Source organism: Periplaneta americana, chromosome 4 (assembly GCF_040183065.1).
Source record: "Periplaneta americana isolate PAMFEO1 chromosome 4, P.americana_PAMFEO1_priV1, whole genome shotgun sequence".
Classification (NCBI taxonomy): domain Eukaryota; kingdom Metazoa; phylum Arthropoda; class Insecta; order Blattodea; family Blattidae; genus Periplaneta; species Periplaneta americana.
This window is the reverse complement of record NC_091120.1, coordinates 73,654,902-73,678,056: the sequence shown is the minus strand read 5'-3', so window position 1 is coordinate 73,678,056 and position 23,155 is coordinate 73,654,902. Positions and strand designations below refer to the sequence as shown.

At 35.2% G+C, this 23,155-nt stretch overlaps 1 long non-coding RNA gene across 1 annotated transcript; it reads right to left on the bottom strand.

Moving 5' to 3' along the window:
• Positions 1–7,869: 7,869 nt before the first annotated feature.
• On the bottom strand, positions 7,870–22,799 carry LOC138697938 (uncharacterized). The gene is made up of 3 exons (XR_011331631.1): positions 22,468–22,799; positions 17,665–17,842; positions 7,870–12,773 (listed from the first exon to the last, which is right to left on the bottom strand). It is a non-coding gene; the product is annotated as an uncharacterized lncRNA (long non-coding RNA).
• Positions 22,800–23,155: the final 356 nt, after the last annotated feature.

Here is a 23,155-nt window from a genome sequence, read left to right as displayed (position 1 = left end):
TTGATAATGCAAGTCATCTCTTACTGCTGTCAATGAGAATGCCCATGAGTGCTGTTGTGTGTAAAACTAGTCTATTCAAAGCCAATATTTCATTCAGAAAATGTCTGGGGCCAAACATGGCAATTATTTATTTCATCTCATGCAAGAAGAAAATAAAAATGGAGTCAATTTCGTGTTGACTGCCTTTTTTTTTCCATTATTTATTTCAAATAAATATCTATTAATTTCTTTGCTAAAATGATTGTAATTCACGTGCATCATTCTAAGATAAACTGATTTGTGAATACTGAATATGAACAAAATCCGTCAAATAGTTTATACTTTATAAGACTTCTCTGGTGCCGATAATATTAATAATGATCTAATTAAATTTGCTTGCAACTAATTAAAGTAGGCTTACCGCACATTAAATCTATTAAACACATCTTAAAATTCGGTCATATACCTAACTGAAAAAAAGACACAGAAATAAATATAACAACTACAGAGGAATCAGCATTTTGTATATAATATGTTGTATTATAAAACATATGCGACAATAATAAAATAAACTAGTTCGAAATAATAATAGATATTAATATACAGTAGAACCACTATTATCCGTGGCAATAAAAGGGATGGAATGAACGGTTAATCGAAAACATCAGATAATCCGTACCACAAAATATTTTCGTAAATTAAGTGAACAATACTTGAACTTTAGGAATTTCCTCCGTGGTCTTGTGTTTAACACGCCAGGTACTGAATCAGAAGTTCATTAATTTAAGTTCAGTTGTCAATGACGTGTTTTTAAGGGGCAATGAAAGTCCTTGTAATGGCTTTCAGCGGAAAGATGGGAATACTAGAGGTCTCATGTTATAGATTTACATACTTTATACACACTTTATCCTTGATACTTATTAAATCGAGCACAGTTGTAACATCAGTTTCGTATTCTGATGTGAGATGAGCCAGTCTCTCTTTCCCCAAACCACTAAAGTATTTGCATTTTTTTTTTCGACATTTAGTACAAACACGTTTTCTTTTGACACAAAATACATTTTGTCTTGAAATTGTACAGTACGGCAACTTAACAGTAGACCAAACTGTGTAAATGTAAAGACTTGTAATAACACTCTAGATAAAATACGTACTAATATAATGTACAGTAGTACTTCATATGTAGCAAAAAAAGAAAAAGAAAAAAGGAGAGAGAAAAAGACAGCTGGATAATCCACCAATCGGTTAATAGGAAGACGGATAATCGAGGTTCTACTGTACTACTTTAGAAGTTCAAGACGAATTCTGAAAATGCAGAGTTTATGCAGAATGCATATTCACAATCAAGTAATTAAAATCAGAGTTTAACATAACATGTATGGTTTTTATGAATTTTAAAGAAGCTTTTGATAATTTCAATAAAACCACATTATGGATTATAATAAAACAAAAAGGTATAACGCAACATTTAATAATAGCGATGATAATAATAATAATAATAATAATAATAATAATAATAATAATAATAAATTTGTAAAAATTTAATTGATGACAGATTAAAAAGAGTGAGAAAGAAGAAAAGATGTACAGACCGATTATTTAATCCTGACAGCTCGAAGACGCGAAAGAGGGGAAGTAATACGAGTAGTGGGGAGAGCTCTGGAGTAGATATAAGAGTAAGCGGTCAGTAAAGGAATGCAGTACAGCTTAATTGTACTAGAAACATACCGCTCTACCGCAAGCGACTGACTAACCCAAACACCCCTTGGCATTACTAAATGGACTCGCCTGACCCAGGCACACACTGCTGGTGACTGTCAGGACTAAATAAAGGTGTGATTTTCACCACCATAAGAGCCATACAAGGAAGACATTATAAATACATTTATCGTATTTTCTCGAATACTTCAAATCCTCGCATAAGCTGCACACCCCACTTTTGAAAGGCAAAAAATATAAATAAAACAAACAAAATTACAAAAATGAAACTTCGGAAAAAATGTATTCACGACAAATTAAAACACAGATACAATTCAGTTAATAAATAAATAAGTACATAACTAAAATGCTCTTTCAATTAATATCACTCAATAAAAGAATTGTATTCCAATGGATACCATCCCATTGTGGAATCCTGGGAAACGAGAATGCGGATGCTTTAGCAAAGAAGAGCAGCACTGCTACTTACAGACCTGTTACTAAATCTACGTATTACTCTGTGAAAAGATTTATTAAATCTACATACTTAGACTTCAACAAACAAAATTTGATAACACAATCCCAAGGGAAAAAATGGAACTCTCTGCATCAAAATCCACAGTTAATTCCCGATTTACCACGAAAATCGTCTGTAGCTGCATTTAGATTGGCAACAGTCCATGATTGTTTGGCCAAACACCTGCACAGAATTGGAATATATCAGTCCCCTAACTGTCCATTGTGCAACTTAAACCAAGAAATGGATTCGGAACACCTTAAAATCTGTGCTTCAGTGGCTGGTCATGATAATATCTTTGAAAAATATTGGAGTGCAAGAGGTCAAATGACTTTATTGTCAAACACCTGGCATTAGAAAACAACAACAACATTTTATACTGGAATAAGACGCATCTTATGCACATACACTGCACACATTGGCCTTTTACATGATATCCTAGAACATTATTAGCATGCATTACGATTTCCATGTTCCTCCACATCTTTGATCATTTTAAGATTTTTGCTATAAGTAAAGGATCACAATCTCATACTTTAGTGGTACTGATTTTCTTCTTAATTCAGCTATCCACTTTTCAGTGGTTGCTTCTAATTCCTGTCCACCATAAGGATCTATCATTCCACCGTCCATCTTCTAAGTCGAATTTAATCATAACTTTTTCCACACTACCACACCAACTTAAACGAGTCCTTCCTCTTTTCCTTCTGTCCTTGTGGGGGACCAATGAATTATCTGTCTGGACCATCTCTCCTCCTCCATTCTTTGTACATGTCCATATCACTGCAGTATCCGTTTTTCATTCCTGTTTACTACAATTTCTTCCATCTTTGCTCTAATAAAATCATTTCTTACATGCTGCAACCGAGACACTCTCATACTTCGACGTAACCCATCCATCTCAGTGCTCTCTAACTTTTTCCTCCATCTGTCATTCCATGTCCAACACTCTGACCCATATATAAGGACACTCTCTACCGCTGTTTTCAAGATACATTTTTAGTTGCTTTTGTCATTTCTCTGTTCCAAAGGATACCATTCAAGGATCTAGTTATTTTTCTCTTTTCTAGTTATTGTCCTTTTCACAAGTACCAGAACTATCTATAATTGATCCTGAATATTTAAACTGGCTGACATTCTTAATTGTTACACCATTTACAACCAAGTCGTCTCCTTTCCCTCCAACAACAATATATTCTGTCTTCATAAAATTCACTTTCAATCCGTGTAGACTATATTCACTTACAAGCTTGCGGAACATATCCTCAATATCTTACTGATCTTGTCCTACGATTACCTGGTCGTAGGCAAATAGCAAGGTATGCAACATATGGCTATTAATATTTATGCCCATACCTCTGCGTGAGTCATTCCATTTCTTCGAGGCATTCTCTAGGAAGATTTTAAATAAAGGTGGTAACATTCCACGCCTTTGCCTCAACTCATTTGTAGTACAAAATTCTGTTGATAGATTTTCCCCCATTTTGACACATGCTATACACTTATACATTCTCCTTATGAGGTCTATGAGACAAGTTGGGACTTCAGTTTTTTGTAGGGCAGTCCAAAGTCGATTAACTGGTACTGTGTCGTATGCCTTTTCTAGATCAATGAAGATAAAATGTATCTCTTTTTCTTTGGTTAACATTCTTTCCATCATCTGTCTAATTGTAAATATATGGTCTACACAGGCTTTGTCTGTTGTAAATCCAGCTTGCTCTTCGGATATCTTATTTTGTATTAAAGACTCCAATCGTATCTTGATTATTTTACTGAGTATCCTACTCACTGATGCCAAGACATTGTTACCTCGATAATTCATTGGGTTCCTCTTTGTATATTGTACTTATATATGATAAGGTCCATTCTGGTGGAATAGTATCACCCTCTATGATCTGGTTGAAGAGTTTGGTTAAGATGGTACTGATTTTGAGAATTGAAAATATAAGACGCACAAACTATACATTTATCACACTTGAACTTGATTCTGATACATGTACTGCTAATTCAAATGCCAATTAACAATGTTAACATGTTAACAATATTGACATACTCACGTGGAAAGTTAGTGGTATGTACTATCACCTTAGGAGTTGCGCAGGAGGAAAACTGGGCAATGTTGCCAACTTTACTTAGAATAAGCCACGTACCCGTATTTTTTACTTGTATATTTCGGAAAGAAAAGTGCGTGGGGTATTCGAGAAATTACATTTAATTATGTGTGCGGCACAATAAAAAGATAACTTAAGAATACTGGAAAGGAAACTAGACTAAAACTGTATGAACTAATGGCAGTTAAAGTGAAGTTTAGAATTATGGACATTAAGCAAGAATAAGGAGAGAAAAATTGAGGCCGAAGAAATGAGATTTTTAAGAAATGTTGCTGGATATACTCTACTAGACAAGAACAGGAACAAGGATATCAGGAGAGAACTCAATATCTGCAAATCAACAAAAAAAATATACACCAATTCAAAAATGCTGGAAGGAATATGGAGGTCAGATACAGGAAGACCACATTATGAAATTAACATTAAATTATAAGGATATAAGATATGTTGGCAGACAGAAGAAGAGGTGGGTACAACAATTCTAATTCATGAAATTTGGAACTGGCCTTGCAAGGCTTAATCCCTGAAAATGATGATGACGACGAGGATGATGACGATAATTAAATTATTTTCACACATTCAGCAATATCGCAGAAATTATGAAAGGTATAAAATATATACCCTTACTCTTTTTTATTCTTTATCTTATTAGAAACCATGTATTGTAGGTCCCTATCATCACGGCATGGTGCGTCCTCAGGTTGCGGATAGAGGAGAAGGCCTCCAGATATGGAGGGTAGCTGCGAATATATTGAATAAGCAGTCGTGGACAGCCGATAAGGGGTGGTCCTCCAGCTTGGGGGTTGGGCGAAGGGCTAACAACCCATCACCGTAAAAAACAGCTTGTTACGAATCTCTACAATAAGCCTTGGAATAGGACTGATTCTCTGGCACGACCACAGCAAAGGAATAAGGTTTTGAGATTTGGCACTTGGAACGTAACTAGTCTTTATAGAACAGGAGGGGTAACATTAGTAGCAAAAGAACTCGCTAGATATAGAATAGACTTCGTGGGAGTACAAGAGGTTAGGTTAGATGGGAATGGCATATCACAAATAGGAGATTACTTGTTGTATTATGGGGAAGGAAACAATAATCACCAATTAGGAACAGGATTCTTTGTTCATAAAAGAATAAAATCAGCAGTAAAAAAGGTCGAATTTATCAGTGACAGGTTATCATATTTAGTACTTAAGGGTAGATGGTGCGACATCATAGTTATAAATGCTCACGCCCTTACAGAAGAAAAAGACGACCATATAAAGGATAGCTTCTATGAGGAATTGGAACATACTTTTGATCAGTTACCTAGATATCACATGAAAATTTTATTGGGGAATTTCAACGCTAAACTAGGACGGGAGGATATTTTTAGACCAACTATTGGAAAAGAGAGCCTACACGCAATTAGTAGTGACAATGGAGTTAGATTAGTAAACTTTGCCACATCGAAAAATGTAATTGTCAAAAGTACAACAGTCCCCCACAAGCATATACATAAATATACTTGGACTTCTCCAGATGGATTGACACACAACCAAATAGATCACATCTTGATAGATAAACGGAGACATACTAGTAAGTAGATATTCGAACTTTCAGGGGTGCAGACTGTAATTCTGATCATTATTTGGTGATGGGAGAATTAAGAGAAAGATTATCAGTAGCCAAGCGAGTAGAGCAACAAGTTAATATTACTAAATTCAATATTTTGAAATTAAAGGACGAGGAAGCTAAGCAAAATTATCAGGTCGAAATTTCGAATAGGTTTGCCACTTTAGAAAGTTCCGACGAAGTTGAGAAAGAATTAGATGTTAATAGCGTGTGGGAAAATATCAGAGATAGTATCAAAATTGCAGCTGAGCAGAGTATAGGTTATTATGAAACTAAGAAAAAGAAACTGTGGTTTGATGAAGATTGTTGCATGGTAGTAGAAAGAAGAAAACAGGCAAAATTGAAATTCTTACAGGATCCAGTTGAGGAGAATAGAGATAATTATTTCAATGAAAGACGGGGAAGCAAGTCATACACTTAGGAATAAAAAGAGAGATTACTTGAAGGAAAAACTGAATGAGGTAGAAACAAATAGTAAGAATAAAAACATTCGAGATTTATATAAGGGTATAAAGGAATTTAGATATTTTCTATGGGGAACTTGAAAGAACCTATGATCAGATACAAAAACATGATGTGAAAATGGTGCTGGGAGACTTCAATGCGAAAATTGGTAAAGAGAACTCACTACGACCAGTAATAGGAAAATATAGTAAACATAACATGACAACAGAAAATGGGATGAGATTGGTAGATTTTGCAGCCGCAAGAAGTATGGTAATAAGCAGCACTTGCTTTGATCATAGAGAAATACATAAGGAAACTTGGATATCCCCAGACGGAAATACTAGAAATCAGATCGACCACATAATTATGGACAAGAGACATGCAACAGATATAATTGATGTTAGAAGCTACAGAGGAGCACAGTGCGGATCCAATCATTTTTTAGTAAGAGTAGCTTACCAACAGAAGTTAATGTCAAGAACAAATAACATAAAGGATAAAATTAATCCATATAACATGGGAAAGTTAGAGGAAGAAGGAATTAAGGATAAGATTAGTAAGAAAATAACTGATAATATAAAAGAAAAGAGTGGAAATGACATCGAAGAAAAATGGAAGAATTTGAAAGACTCATTGCAATCTGTTGCAAAAGAGATCTTAGGTTGGAAACAGATGGAAGTAAAAAATGAGTGGTTTGATGAGGATTGTAAGCAAGCTATAGAAGAAAGAAATCTAGAACGCATAAAAATGTTACAAAGGACCACTAGGGCAACATCAGAAGACTATTCACTGAAGAGGAATATGGCAAAGAAAATATGCAGAAAGAAAAAGAGACAATATGAACTAGATAAATTGACAGAAATACAACACCATTATGAAGCTAAAAACACAAGGAAATTTTATAAGGAAATAAAACACAACCAACTAGATCACATCTTGATAGATAAACGGAGACATACTAGTATAGTAGATATTCGAACTTTCAGGGGTGCAGACTGTAATTCTGACCATTATTTGGTGATTGGAGAATTAAGAGAAAGATTATCAGTAGCCAAGCGAGTAGAGCAACAAGTTAATATCTAAATTCAATATTTTGAAATTAAAGATTGGTTTTAACAGCATAGTTAATACTATAAAAGACAAGGAGGGAAACATTTTGGTAGGTCAAAAGCCGACATTAGATAGATGGGTGGAACATTTCAAGGAAACTCTTAATAAGGAGAGAAATAGAAATGATGAAAAGAGCTGGATAAGTTTGGAAGATGATGAAAATGATGAAGAAACTCAACCACCAACTAAAGAAGAAATTGGAGTGACGACAAAATGCTTGAAAAACAAAAAGTCACCTGGGTGTGATAGTATCCCAGCAGAAATGTTTAAGTATGGTGGGCAAGGAGTTATAGAAAGCCTACATGAGTTGATTTCTGAAGTGTGGGTAAAAGAAGAAATGCCACGTGAGTGGTCTAAAGCTATTCTGTGCCCAATATACAAAAAGGGCAAAAAGGGGGATAAGTTTGACTGTTCCAAGTACAGGGGGATTGCACTGCTCCCAGTAGCTTATAAAATTCTGTCAATAGAGATCTATGATAGATTAATGAAATGGCCTGAAAAGATTATTGGAGAATACCAAAGTGGATTTAGACCTGGTAAATCAACAATTGACCACATCTTTTATCTTAGAATGGTTTTGGAGAAATTTTATGAAAATGATATAGATCCACATCATCTATATATTGATTTTAGACAAGCATATGATACCATAATAAGAGAAGAAGTCTTGGAAGCAATGCACTGGCTGGGAATACCTAAAAAGTTAATACGGTTAATAAAAATGACCTGGAAGAGTACTACATGTCAAGTGAAAATAGGGAGAGATTTATTGGAAGAGTTTTAAGTGTATAATGGTTTACGACAAGGTGATCCACTCTCCCCAGTCATATTTAACTTGGCTCTCGAAAAAGCAATTAGAGCCATCAAAACAAACCCTGGAGGTACGATATACAATCGCTTAACCCAACATCTAGCATATGCAGATGATGTGGCCATAATTGCAAGAACAAAGGCAGCACTATCAGGGTCACTACAAGAATTTGAGGAAGAAGCGAGAAAGCTTGGTTTGGAAATAAATGAAAGAAAAACCAAGTATATGAAAACATCCAGAAGAGAGGTACAGAAGCAGGACAATGAGGTCTTTCAGCAGCATAATTTTGAAAATTGTACAAGTTTTAAATATTTAGGTACAATGATTACAAACAATAATGATATATCCTCAGAAATAAAGACAAGAATAATGGTCGGTAATAGGTGCCTGTTTGGGCTTGGAAAACTATTTAAACTCGGTTCATTATCCAGATCTGCAAAGAAAATAATTTATAAAACTATTCTAAGACCAGTAGTTACATATGCTATCGAAGCTTGGGTTTTAACAATAAATAATGAAAATATGCTAGCAGTTTGGGAAAGAAAAGTCCTGAGAAAGATATATGGTCCCCATTTTGAAAATGGTCAGTTCAGAAGTAGAACAAATAAAGAACTAATTGAACTGTATGGAGAACCGAGTATAGTTTCCTTCATTAAGAAAGGCAGACTTAGATGGTTGGGACATCTTGAACGTATGCCAGAAGGCCGACTACCTAAACGGGCATTATATGGATACCCAGGAGGATTAAGGAAGAGAGGAAGACCAAGGTTGAGGTGGCTTCAGGATGTGGAGGATGATCTGCGGAGAGTTGGATGCAAGAGATGGAGACAATGGGCTCAAGATAGAGATGAATGGTTTCTACTGATTAAGGAAGTCCAGGCCCTTCATGGGCTGTAGTGCTAATAATGAATGAATGAATAAAGGAATTTAAGAACGGATATCAGCCAAGGGTAAACGTGATCAAGGATGAGAATGGTGACTTGCTTGCAGACTCTCCATCAATCCTAAACAGATGAAAAAACTATTTTGCGCAACTACTAAATGTACATAAGCCAAATAGAAATGATCGGGACGAAATTGAAATACAAACTGCTGAGCCATTTATACCCGAACCCACGTTTTCAGAAGTCGAAATTGCGATAGAAGATCTGAAAAAGTACAAGTCTCCAGGTATCGATCAAATTCCAGCAGAATTAATACAAGAGGGTGGAAGTGCATTATATAGCGAAATTTATAAACTTGTACTTGCTATTTGGGAAAAGGAAATTGTACCAGAACAATGGAAGGAGTCCATAATTGTACCTATTTTTAAAAAGGGGGACAAAACCAACTGTGGTAACTTTCGAGGAATATCACTTTTGTTGACGTCGTACAAAATTTTGTCCAATATTCTTTTGAGAAGATCAACTCCGTACGTAGATGAAATTATTGGGGATCATCAGTGCGGTTTTCGGCGTAATAGATCGACTATTGATCAGATTTTTTGTATTCGACAGATAATGGAGAAAAAAAGGGAGTATAAGGGTACAGTACATCAGTTATTCATAGATTTCAAAAAGGCATATGACTTGGTTAAGAGGGAAGTATTATATGATATTCTTATTGAATTTGGTATTCCCAAGAAACTAGTTCGATTAATTAAAATGTGTCTCAGTGAAACATACAGCAGAGTCCGTATAGGTCAGTTTCTATCTGATGTTTTTCCAATTCAATGCGGGCTAAAGCAGGGAGATGCACTATCACCTTTACTTTTTAACTTTAGAATATGCCATTAGGAAAGTTCAGGATAACAGGCAGGGTTTGGAATTGAATGGGTTACATCAGCTGCTTGTCTATGCGGATAACGTTTATATGTTAGGAGAAAATACACAAACGATTAGGGAAAACACGGAAATTTTACTTGAAGCAAGTAAAGCGATCAGTTTGGAAGTAAATCCCGAAAAGACAAAGTATATGATTTTGTCTCGTGACCAGAATATTGTACGAAATGGAAATATAAAAATTGGAGATTTATCCTTCGAAGAGGTGGAAAAATTCAAATATCTTGGAGCAACAGTAACAAATATAAATGACACTCGGGAGGAAATTAAACGCAGAATAAATATGGGAAATGCATGTTATTATTCGGTTGAGAAGCTCTTATCATCCAGTCTGCTGTCCAAAAATCTGAAAGTTAGAATTTATAAAACAGTTATATTACCGGTTGTTCTGTATGGTTGTGAAACTTGGACTCTCACTCTGAGAGAGGAACATAGGTTAAGGGTGTTTAAGAATAAGGTGCTTAGGAAAATATTTGGGGCTAAGCGGGATGAAGTTACAGGAGAATGGAGAAAGTTACACAACGCAGAACTACACGCATTGTATTCTTCACCTGACATAATTAGGAACATTAAATCCAGACGTTTGAGATGGGCAGGGAATGTAGCACGTAACTTATGGGCGAATCCAGAAATGCATATAGAGTGTTAGTTGGGAGACCGGAGGGAAAAAGACCTTTAGGGAGGCGGAGACGTAGATGGGAGGATAATATTACAATGGATTTGAGGGAGGTGGGATATGATGACAGAGACTGGATTAATCTTGCACAGGATAGGGACCGATGGCGGGCTTATGTGAGGGCGGCAATGAACCTTCGGGTTCCTTAAAAGCCATTTGTAAGTAAGTAAGTAATCTTATTAGGAACAAAAACATTTATTAGGACAATTGTTGTAGAACCGACCTGAGACAAGTTACAGAGAAGAAAAGAGATAAGTGTCTTACGTCATACATCTTGAAATGGCGACTTCACACAGGCTCTCTGCCACAGATTCAGACAAAACACCTCTCACTCATAAGCTGTACATGCTCAGTAGTCATGCTGTTCCTTCATTTAAAATTTTACGGACTAGGATATATGAACTTATACCCCTCCACTATACTGGGTGTAAAAAAATATATGCTACAAGGCTCGGTGGTAGGTAGGTGCATACTACGTGATCATATTTTGTTAATAAACTCATGTCCGGAAACACTTTGTTTACATGCTAGCGTCTCTGAAATGTGGAAGAGAATATAGGCAGTACAGATCACAAAAACTAGGAAAGAAGTACAGTAAAAAAGACAATTGAAATTGAAATTGCACCCATGTCCAGAGACCCATGCCCAATAGCCTGGCCCCCTCGCTCACCTGACCTGACACCATTGGATTTCTTTGTACATGAAAACCCTGGTGTACGAGACTCCCATGGAGACACAACAAGATCTTGTGGCACGAATTCAGGTAGCAGCTGGAGTCATCCGAGATATGCCAAGAATATTTCCAAGAATTCGTCATGACATAACCAGGCAATGCACAAAATGTATCGAAGTTGGTGGCAACCATTTGGAGCATCTTCTGTGGTTGATTAAAATAATGTTTACTTACACTATTTCAATTGTCTTTTCAACTTCTTTCCTAGTTTTTGTGATCCGTACTGCCTATGTCTTCCTCCACATTTCAGAGATGCTAGCATGTAAACAAAGTGTTTCTGGACATGGGTTTATTTAACAAAATATGATCACATGGTACTCATCTACCTACTACCGAGGCTTGTAACTTTTTTTTTACATCCTGTATATGTTGTTAAAAACTTGCTACACTACATTCATTTAATACAGTTGGTATTAGCATTGTGCATTACAGGCGCTATGTTTGGTTCAAGTTTGTCAAGTACAACAAAGTTCGATATTTGCCAATGTTTGCTCTGCAGGAGGAGGCTGTCGTGTTTGTTCCATCTTGTTAAAAAAATATTCTCTGTTCTCCCCTCCCACCCATTCATGTTTTAACCGCTTAAGCATTTTAGCACAGATCTTGCGATTAACTTTTCATATGAAATAAGGCAAAAATTTTTAATATCTTGTTGTCTCTCTCATGTTCAAACATTGCAGACACTAACTGGTACAACTTCCACAAACTGAAGCACCACAAAAGCAGCATGATTGTCGCACGTGATTTGAGAACAATGCTCAACTATGATATGATTCCAATTTTAAATCTTGTTCACATTTTTGTAAATAATTCATAAATAACACCTGAACCACATTACTGCGAATGGGTATCTAGCATTCAAACACTAAAACAAAAATTATATCAACACATTAACTGTTCATATATGATTAATTAAACAGTGACTATATATACACAATTCTCCCACCATTCAGATCTAACAAATATTTAAATATATTAAGCTCTTCATCAAACTATTCCCTTATTTACCTATCACAGCAGGCCATAATATATCTTCAGAAATTTGTCTTGTATTTCTTTAGCTCCACCTTGATGTGATGAACATTCGTCAGCTGCGCACGAGCATTTGGTGTTAATAATTTTTGGAAACAGTGAGAGCCAACTGCAGAAGTGAGGAACCAGCCACCAAATTGGGAAATGAAGACAGGATCTCTCGATTCAACTCCTCCAAAGATCGATTCCATCCCGCAGAGAAAGACTGAACAAGTGCCAATGCTTTTTCTGGAAAGAAGATATAAACTTTTAACCTTTCAGAACATTTTGCAAAATATACAGTCATTAGGACTGGCTATGTTTACTAAATTTTGAGCTCTCAAGTTCCAGTCATCACTCATCAGGAAAAATGAGAGAATTCAGAAATAGGTGGCATACCTCTTGTTGTATAGGTCTATGCTTTGTGTCACCAAATCCTATCATCGGAATTTCAATTCTCTCATTTTCTGTTAACAATTGAAGGGTACACAGGAATAACGATCAAGGTCCATTTGAGAAAGTTTCGAGAAAACGAATTTTAAAGTTTTAGTACTTATATGTGTATTTAATAGGAATTGATGTGGTGGAATGTAAAGAACGATTATTTCTTATTAATTATACAATGCCATTTTGTTCTAAATTTGGATGGCAACAATGGAAAATGCAATATAAACAAACAATGTGTAAACTTCCAAAATAAGAACGATCAAGATCCAAATACGAAACTTCGAGATACATGGGATACAGTGTGCATTATAGTGATACACCACTTCTACCTCAGACATTTAATTTGCTTTTGATCGTTTTATATATAATTTCAAAATATAATTCTCGTTTTCCTTTCATTGGTCTTGTACTGCAGGACTGCAGAACTGCATCTTTATTTGAAAGTCATTGAATGTTGCAGTTTTCAAATCTAATAATCCTTGGAGCTACAGCTCACAAAGGGCCCAGACCGACCAGCCAGTTGCTGGCCTCACGTTCACATGCCGAAACAGAGGTGGACGATCATCCGATCAGAATGGAGGTACCGTGTGGTTAGCACGATGATCCCCCAGCCATTATAGCTCGCTTTCACAACTGGATTTCGCTATCTATCGTAGCTCCCCAAGTGCATCATGATGCTGGGTGGGCACCGGTCCCATACACTGGCCGAAATTTCATGAGAAAATTTCTTTCCCCATGAGGACTCAAACCAGCACGCATTCCATAATGCGAGTCTTAGGCAGAACGTCTGAGACCACGACGTCACAGTGCGGGACTTGAAATATGTTATCATATAAAGCAGTTGAAGATTTTCAACTCTTTTGCATTGTTCTTCTTCTGATTTCTTTCCAGTGGCTTGAAATATAATTAAAATAATGTTAGAAAATGACTATTATAGACTAATTTGGATGTTTAATAGCATTTTAAATTAAAATGCGATAAATAAAATTAAAGATAAAATAATTTTGACAAATAAAATAGAAACTCACTATATAGCTTTCATATCGTCCGCTTGATGATAATCAGGAACACATTTTTAGTACGGTATCTTATTTTACATTGTAGATTGCATGGACCTCTAGGCGAAAGGGCTTTCTTTTTGCAGTAGCTATTCAGAAATTCTCCCCATCCATAAAATACTTCCTTTTTTTTTATTGAGTTATGTTACGACGCTGTATCAACATCTCAGGTAATGTAGCGTCTGAATGAAATGAAGGTGATAATGCCAGTGAAATGAGTCCAGGGCCCAGCATTTGCTTATATTGGGTTGAGGGAAAACCCCGGAAAAAATCTCAACCAGGTAACTTTCCCCGACCAGGATTCGAACCCAGAACACCTGATTTTGCGGCCAGACATGCTGACCGTTACTCCACAGCCATGGACTAAAATACTTCTTCTATCTTGCAGTAAACTATGAAGAATGGTTCAGGTTCCTTCCTAGGATTAGCAATCTCATGTCACTAATCCCCGTTTCAGTTTAGTTGATAGGCTTTCCCCTCTACTCACACTCTTTACCATCTGCGAAGGGGAAGATGCTACTGTCTATCTTACTAATGTTCGACTAATTGACTTTGAACATAGTGAAAATTCTTATTATTGAAAATCTTTACCGGTAATCTATACTAAGCGTTTGTATTTCATTTTACTGTTGTTTATATCAACTGGCACATTAAAAAGCTACTGACAGCAGAAGATAAATGTTTTCTCCACCGCTAGTTGCTACTCTACAGCATGCACAAAGGAACAATCTGGGCTGTGTTACTCCCCCCTGACTTCATAATACAAACTAACATCCCTTAATTTAATTTATTATTAATTGTAAGAACGGTATTAAAATATACTCAACCATGTAATTGTCAAACTCTGTGTCACTTATGTACTTTAATATTTTATTTTCTTGGGGGGGGGGGGGGGGTGCAGATATAAGAGGTAACAGCGACCGGTCTGTTACTGACGGACTCAAGAAAAGTAGAAGGGAAAGAAATGCCTTCGCATCCTCTCAACTTGTATGAAATGTCGTTTAGTCATCAGAAAACTCATATCTTATCTTCGGGTTTATAAATTCTACATTTATTATTGCACTTGAGGTACGAATGGCCTCTTTTTGGAAATGTTGCCAACAAACAAAATTTCTTCACTATATGCACTAAGAAATGGAAAAATCGAATCACAATAAAATTTGTTATTCTGTCATCAGCAGGATTCACAGAACATATTGAATTCACGCATAGTCAGGCAAAATTTCAAAACAGGAATACCACAACATTAAGCATACTTCATCATGCGCTTTGTTCGAAACCATTTCATCATGTGTACAAAATACAGATTTCCAGTAGAAAGTGTATGGACTTAGCACGAAAAGACTATAGTTGCCTGGAGTAATATGCTTCACTTGTAGAAAGTTTAGGAATTGAAAGATTCTTCCGGTAATCCATAGAAATTGCTTCCTTAATCATAGACTTTCTGGATTTGAAAGGTATCCAAACATTCAGAACACTTTACCTCATACAAAGTATCTCTTTTCCTCTTATGTAGTTCATTTTGAGTCGCTGTTGTTTTTGCCTATTCAAATTGTGTATCTGAGTTGCATCTTTATCGTTGTTTATTTCTAATTCAAGTTGAGATATATTGGTTCTAAATTTATCGCAAATACATGCGTCACTTCTGAAATACCCAAAACTTATGCTGTACTAATTTAAAAAAATCAATTAATATTTCTTGTAGGACCTCATAGTATTTACAATGATAAGTCCTGTCAGGTGAGCATTCTATGTAGCACAGGAAGCCATTAGATTTCATTCGCTCATTAATCTACTCCTTTCTATAAGTAAAATATTCTGAGAACATCTCAATCCTCTACACTTAAACAAGCGTCTTCTATAATTTATTTGACTCATGATCTGTATTCTTTTCGATGAGTTAGAAGTACATCAAAAAATATTATTTTCTTTGTACTAGCATTCTGCATAGCTATAATCTCTGTTATTTCTGATATCTCCATTTCACTTATGACTTAATTTTAAGACAACATCTGGAACAACTAACATAAGCCTGAAAGAATGTCCATGAAGCAAGCTGCAAATAAGACCTTGTTTACTTTAGTGCAAAAAATAATCATTGCATTCTTACTCAACAGTGGAAAAGTAATGAAATTGTCGTCAGTGGCGCAGCCAACGGGTGGGCCTGGGCCCAAAAAAATTTGTGAATTTTTAATTTTTTTTTTTTACAGAAAACACTCAACATCAAAAATAAACCATGGATCCAGAGCAATAATTAAGATAAGTCAAAAATGCGTTCAATGACACCTTATTTTATTTGGTTTATTTAGACCATGTTCTTGCTCTTGCAAATTCATTATCGGAAGCACCTCAGTCTTCAAAAATGGATATTAGTAAATGTTCGTCCCTCATTAAGGCAATGATAGAAAACTTTTCAAAGCTCCGAAACGAAAGAAAAATTCGAAGAATTTTATTCTAGTGCTGTTTGTATGACAGAAGTTTTCGGAATCAGTGTCTCTGCACAAGAAAAAAGAAATCATTGATCACCTCAAATGCCACAGGCTCATGTCAGTAGATTTACTGGCATGTAAAAGAACTCCTGCGGGACAAAATTCCGGCACACCGGCGATGCTGATATAACCTCTGCAGTTGTGAGTGTCGTTAAATAAACCATACCTAATTAAATTAAATTGATCACCTCAGTCTCTGGTAAGAGATTATTTCGTTACTGATGATGGTGACGCTACGCTGAAGAGTTCCGATTCAGAACAACAAGATAAGATTTTGCTGAGAGCAAGTTTATATAATATACTTGATAATGTCATATCAGAAATGAAAAGATGGTTTGAAGAAAATTCTGTTCTCTGCGAAGCAGTATCAATTTGTGATCCAAAGTCTTCTGATTTCATGAACTTCAAGACGCTGCCAGAACTGGCTGACTTGTATGGATCTTCAAATTGTGTGTTAAACATAAACATGGAACTTCTAGAGAAACAGTGTTCCCTGTGAATATTAAATCAAAACATATGTGTGACCTATATTCTAAACTACAGAACATAAGCATGGGTTTGGCATTCCAGGAACTACTCCAAGTTTTACAAATTATAGGCCCACTGATCTGTCCCATCACAACTGCATCCGCAGAAAGGAATTTTTCTGCATCATGACAAATAAAAACTTACACCAGGACAGCCATGTCAAGCACAAGGCTTTGTAATCTAGCAATTTTATCCATCGAGAGGAAGAAAAGTTGGAATTTGTTAAAGGACCCATCATCAGTGGTCAACAGATTCGTGCTAGGAAATCTCGACAGCTCCAGATCAACTTATGAAGAGTTTGTATGACTCGCATGATTGTTTATCATAATTTTGCATGTTATTAAATAAGACTTCCGAGAATGAGTTTCAAAAGAGTTGACGACAGTGCCACTGTCAGGTACTTTATAAGATCCTGTCTTGTAAACGCAGTATCAATCTAAGATAATAGCTCGACCATTACCTTTCTGATTATACAAGCAGAGCCACAATAATTTTGGTGTCAGAATTGATCATAACAAAACTGATGACCGGTAGAACCAGCCATAACAACATGTTGGAAGTATCTAATATCTATAGTGGCAGTAACAAAATTAAATGATATCCAACAAAGATACTCACTTTCATGATTTTTCAGTTCATCTGCTTGTCCCTTGTCAACCAGCACTTCACCTTCCTTCACAAACTTCAATATGTCACCAAAGTGAGGTGACAAGGTTTCTTCCACATATTCTGCACTGCGAGTATTGAACTGTTCATGGAAGCTTTCTGCCTCTTTAGAATTGTCCCGAGTGCGTTCCTTAATGCAAACATCAATATTTTACTTTATTTGTTTGTTTATCAACTGTCCGAAGACAGGTCTGAACCTCATTAGTGACAGCAATAAAGGTGCGTACACACATAGGGAACGAACAATGAACAAGTGATGAAGCGAACTTTCACTGTTTGGAGCAACATACAAATAATCAGCAAATGGTCAGGGAACATTCGTGTTTGCTGGTTATTCGCAATAATGGTAGACGATTTATTATAGTAAGTGCAGCAGTTATTATGGGCTGTCTAACAAAAAATAAAGTTGAAAAATAAAGGGTGATTGTGACAGATTCCACTGTACAAAAGTCGCAATTGGTATAGAATACAAGCATTGACTTGTTTAATTACTTACATTAAATTCAGTGGGATAGTTTTAAAACTTTTGTCGAATTTCAGCAACAGACTTTGAAATGTTACTATGCAAAATAGGCTAACACTTTGCAAGAAAGACAGACTGGTGAGAAGCAATACCTGTTCATGAAAGATTAGCACTAACACTTCAATATCTGGCAACAGAGGATTCGTATAAAAGTTTTATGTATTTATTCAAAGTTTCCAAACAGCTGAGTTCCATGATTTTTCCAAAAATTTCCTGGTCCCGACATAATTCAATAAGGTTGATGCGGGACTGTATTTAAAATTTTTGCCACCTCAGACAACTAAAGAAATGTTGCCCCCTCGACATAAATAACTTATTATGAAAATTAGTCAAAATTAAAACAGAGAATCGAATAATCAATACTCAAATGGAATTAATTAGTAAAAAAGGGAAACTAATACAAAAGAAATAAAATTAAATATAACTTTAAATGTCAGTATTGTATTACAGTACATTCAGCGATCATCGCCCTGCTTTTTGTTGGATCTGAAATCTTCTAGAGGGGCCTATTATTTCACTCCTTGACTGGTGAAATAGTCTCTAGTTACTTCATTTATTGCTCAGAATGCTGGATCTAATTTTACTTATTTCATTTCCATACTCATCAGTCATTATTTTAATTACATGGGTGCTGATCAATACTGCCATTCATTTCACTTTCATTATCGTACTTATTGTTAGTTTAGAAGATGTATCACATAACAGTGACGATGTACTCACATCAGTTTTTGAAAGAATATCTCAGTTTCATTTTGAACAACTCGATTTTGTGTGTCTTACTACATAAGCACTTTTTATTTCTTTTCTAATTATTTTAAGTTTTCTATATTCAGCCTCAATTCTTTTCGTATCCGAACTTAATAATACTAATAACTTAAAACTTCACAATTTAACAACTGCAGACAGTCATTTTAAACCTGTAACTTGTGTACTAGTTCATTTCAACTGATAATAATATTAATAATAATAATGATAATGATAATAATAATAACAAAAATAAAATTTCAGGTATTTAATCAATAAGTTACCAATTTTTGCATAGAACAAGTATTATTTTGCTGCCATGTAAAATTAAGTACGGTAACTTACAAGCTTTAATTATGTGACGCACATGTGAAATAAAGCTTGACTGGTATATTATAATCAGACAACCTTACTACCTTTTATTAATTAGTTAATTAATTACATCCTGTTCGCATATAGTATAAAATACCTATTGTTCGGATATATAAAAATTAATGTAAAATGTTTGTCATAAATGCACATGTGTATAAAATTTCTCAAATTTTCACAGCTTGAGTATGGTACTAATCCCAAAAATTTGCCATCCAGTGCCATGGCTCATGTTGGTCCATGCGTAAATATGGCCCTTTGTTTATGACATCTTCTTCAATCCATTCCAGTTTTGATATACTAGTACTGGTTTGTGAAATTAGGTATATTAACCATTGTGGTCTGCTGCTACAACAAACTATGAAAAAGTGACAAATCCCATCCACAGCGAATACCAATTTCTTTTGATGTACTGACAAGCAATGAATCACATACGAAGCAAAACAAATGACTGGTTTACCTTCGCTGTACCGTCCACATGTTCCGAATTCAGTCAGCAAATGCATTTGTTCATTGTTCGGTCGGTATATGGGCTTAAAACTAGTGTTGTGGGATTTAATCGATTAATCTAATCGATTAATTGATCAATCTCTGTTGTAAGATTAATCAATCAAAAATATTTAATCGATATTCCTCTCTCGGAAATTGCTTACTTAAAAAGCACAATAATATTGTTATTTTTTTATTGCAAAGCAGGTAGCGTAGGGAAAATTTTTTGCACAAACACTTCAGAAAGAGATGGAAATATGAGGACAGTGACCTAGTCTACCTCTACTGAAAGTTGAAACACAATGCGAAACCCTTATTAAGTTTTATGGTTTTCCAAGAAAACTTCCACCTTGTTGTCAGCTCATCTTCCTAGCATATGACATACATACTTTTCTGGGCTTCGTCTCCCTCATCCATTTCAAAATAGCCATGTCTGTACTGTGTGCAAGTGAGAGCGTAACTACCTTCTTCTCTTTTTAAAATCTGGTAATTCGATTACAACAGGGGCCAGTCTTCTATTTCGACTGCTGTACTTTTACAGTTGCAGTTTCTGTACTGGGTTGGTATATGAAGGTTGTGTGTTTAGTTTGATAAAGAAAAAAAAAAAAAATCAGTTTTCTGTGGTTTGTGAAAAGTGTAAACTCCATTATGTCATATGAGAATTTGAGAGGTAAACTTGGTGAAATGTTAGGATTTAAATTAAACGATCATGGAGAAGTGCTGGACAGAAAAAAAGTTTTTTCGTGTTTAGTGATGCAGGAAACATTGTTACTAAACATAGAGCGGCACTTAATTCGGAGCATGTGAATGCACTCACATGTTTAAAATCATGGATGAAGCAGTATTAACTAGGTGAATCTTCATACTTTTTGTTATTTATGCTTGTCTCAAAAATTCCTGGAGAAATTGACACAATAAATTATAAGCCTCATAATAAATATGTTAATAAGTAATTAAAATAGTTGTTCTGTAATTTATAACAATACAATATATACAGATATACAACATTTAATACTTATGCTAATCACCTAACACAAGTTAAATTTAACAATAATTGAGTGGCTCAGTACCAGACTTGCCTAAACCACAATTACACTGAAAAGAGTTATTCAAGTCTAAATTTGGACGTCATTTTTTTTTAAATAATCACATGTCAAAAGAAAATTATTTCTCTTTTACCGTAATCTAGTCCATGTAAAAAAGTAAGTTGAAAAATATCATTAACCCAGAAATGTGTTAACTGTAAAACGAATGATAGGCAAGTTCAGCCCTAAAACAAATTATATTTCAAGCCCAAACAGGCAATGTTAGGCAAGTTTTGCCCTCGTAAAAAAAATTTGAAACCCAAGTAAGTGGGATATGCAAGTTAGATTCAAAAGTATAAGACATTAAAATCATTGCAGGTCAGTGGTATGATGACCGATTTATTGGACTAATTAACAAAGTTACGAACTATAAATCTTTGGAACACAAAGAAAAATATGGAACTCTTTATTCATTATCCCCGTCAGTTGCTTCCATGTCTGGATTGTTGAAACCTTCTCCTTCTACTTTCAGATTTCGGTAATAATGGTGGTAAATTGGAGGGATATATTTGAGTAGTGACATTAATCTTTCTTCTTCTCTTTCGTGATTGGCCGACCTCTGGGATGCAGGAGGTTCAATTTCTGAGAAAAGTTTCGCAATGGGCGCCCTCAGATCCCTTTCCGTGCTATATCGACCACATCAAAATCTATGCAGTCAGACACACTGTATGTTTTGTAGAAAAGTTTCTTGGGTTCATCTTTACGAAACTGTAACCATCGAATCTTGAGCCATTCCACTTTTTGTTTATTTTCTGATATCTTTCTGTTTGTTATTTCATTTTCTAAAGTATCTCAACTATAGAATAGTTCGCTAGTCATACGATGACCTGAAATTTTGGATTTCTTTTCTTCGCATCAGCTATTACTCTTTCCCACTTTTCAGGAACATATACTTCTTTGTGATAGCATTTAGACCTCTTGATGACTCCAAAGTCTATGTCACAGATATCAAAACTGTGGCCAGGAATGAAACATTTTTGATTGAGCACTTCAAAGGGTTGGCTGGTTTTGCAATGCATAAGATAAGAAGAGAGATGTTTTAATATTACGATTCTGCCCTCCACAGCTGTCACTACAGATTGTAAGAACTTTGGTTGTCTGTGGGAGAAAATTGCTGATATGATTGAGAAGGCATACCATTCCGAACTCCATAGTCATCAAAAATGACAAAATAAAATGGTACATGTGGTGACATAAGCTGTAAATTTTAGCCAAACAACAACAATTATTCGTACTTAGCACTAAGCTTGCCTAACCAACCTCATCAAGGGATTTTAATAGATTTGATTTCGTAAAACACTACCTTTAATTGTTTCATACGCATGCAAATACAGCTAAACTTGCTTACATTATAAAATATTAATTGAAAATATAAACGAAAATATCCACCAAAAATAGTGCCCAACCCTCTGCATTTCTTATGGGTTTTGAAAAAATGTAAGAGACACACTTGCCTAAGCGTCACATTATATAAACTTTGCAAAAAATACAATTAAAAATAAGAAATCATCCATTAAAAATATACTTATTACAAAAATAACTTACCTGATGAAGTCAGATCACCATCATTGGGTTGATAATCTTTGTCAGCATCACTGTTATCTTCAAACATGTTGTGAATGAACTCCAGGTCTGACTCTTCATATGCCAGGTTTGTTTGTTTGTTGCTTAGGCAACTATGTCGCACAACTTGCGTCTAGAGTCTAACCTATCAAAAGCTTCCACTTAGTAAATAGTTAGAATTTCATTCGCCAGGTGGCAGTGGTGTTACAGTTTTCGTATTAATAGAATCTTTTTATGCTAGATGGCAGCAACACTAAAGCCGAAAAATAGAGATGTGTATTGTTTTATTAAGTCTTGCTGCTTTACACTCTATTCCCTACTCTATTCAGTAAATATGTTAAAGGTTAAAAAAATAATTGACAAAAAATATTAATTTACAAGCTGTCCGACAGGGAATATGATTATTGTAGATCTACTAATTGAAACCAAGTAATTGCAAACAGAAAGAAAAACCATAATTCTGATGACAAAATGTAGGCCTATTCCGATTTCCTGAAACATAATGATTTAACATAATATACCATTTTATGAGGTCAAACATTGGTCTGAAAATGTCGATTCCTCAACATATTCTCAAATACTTCAAAACAAAATCTCATCTAGCTCTGATAGAAATTAAAAATCAGAAGAATTCAACACAAGGCAGTAATACCAAGCCGAAAAGTTATGT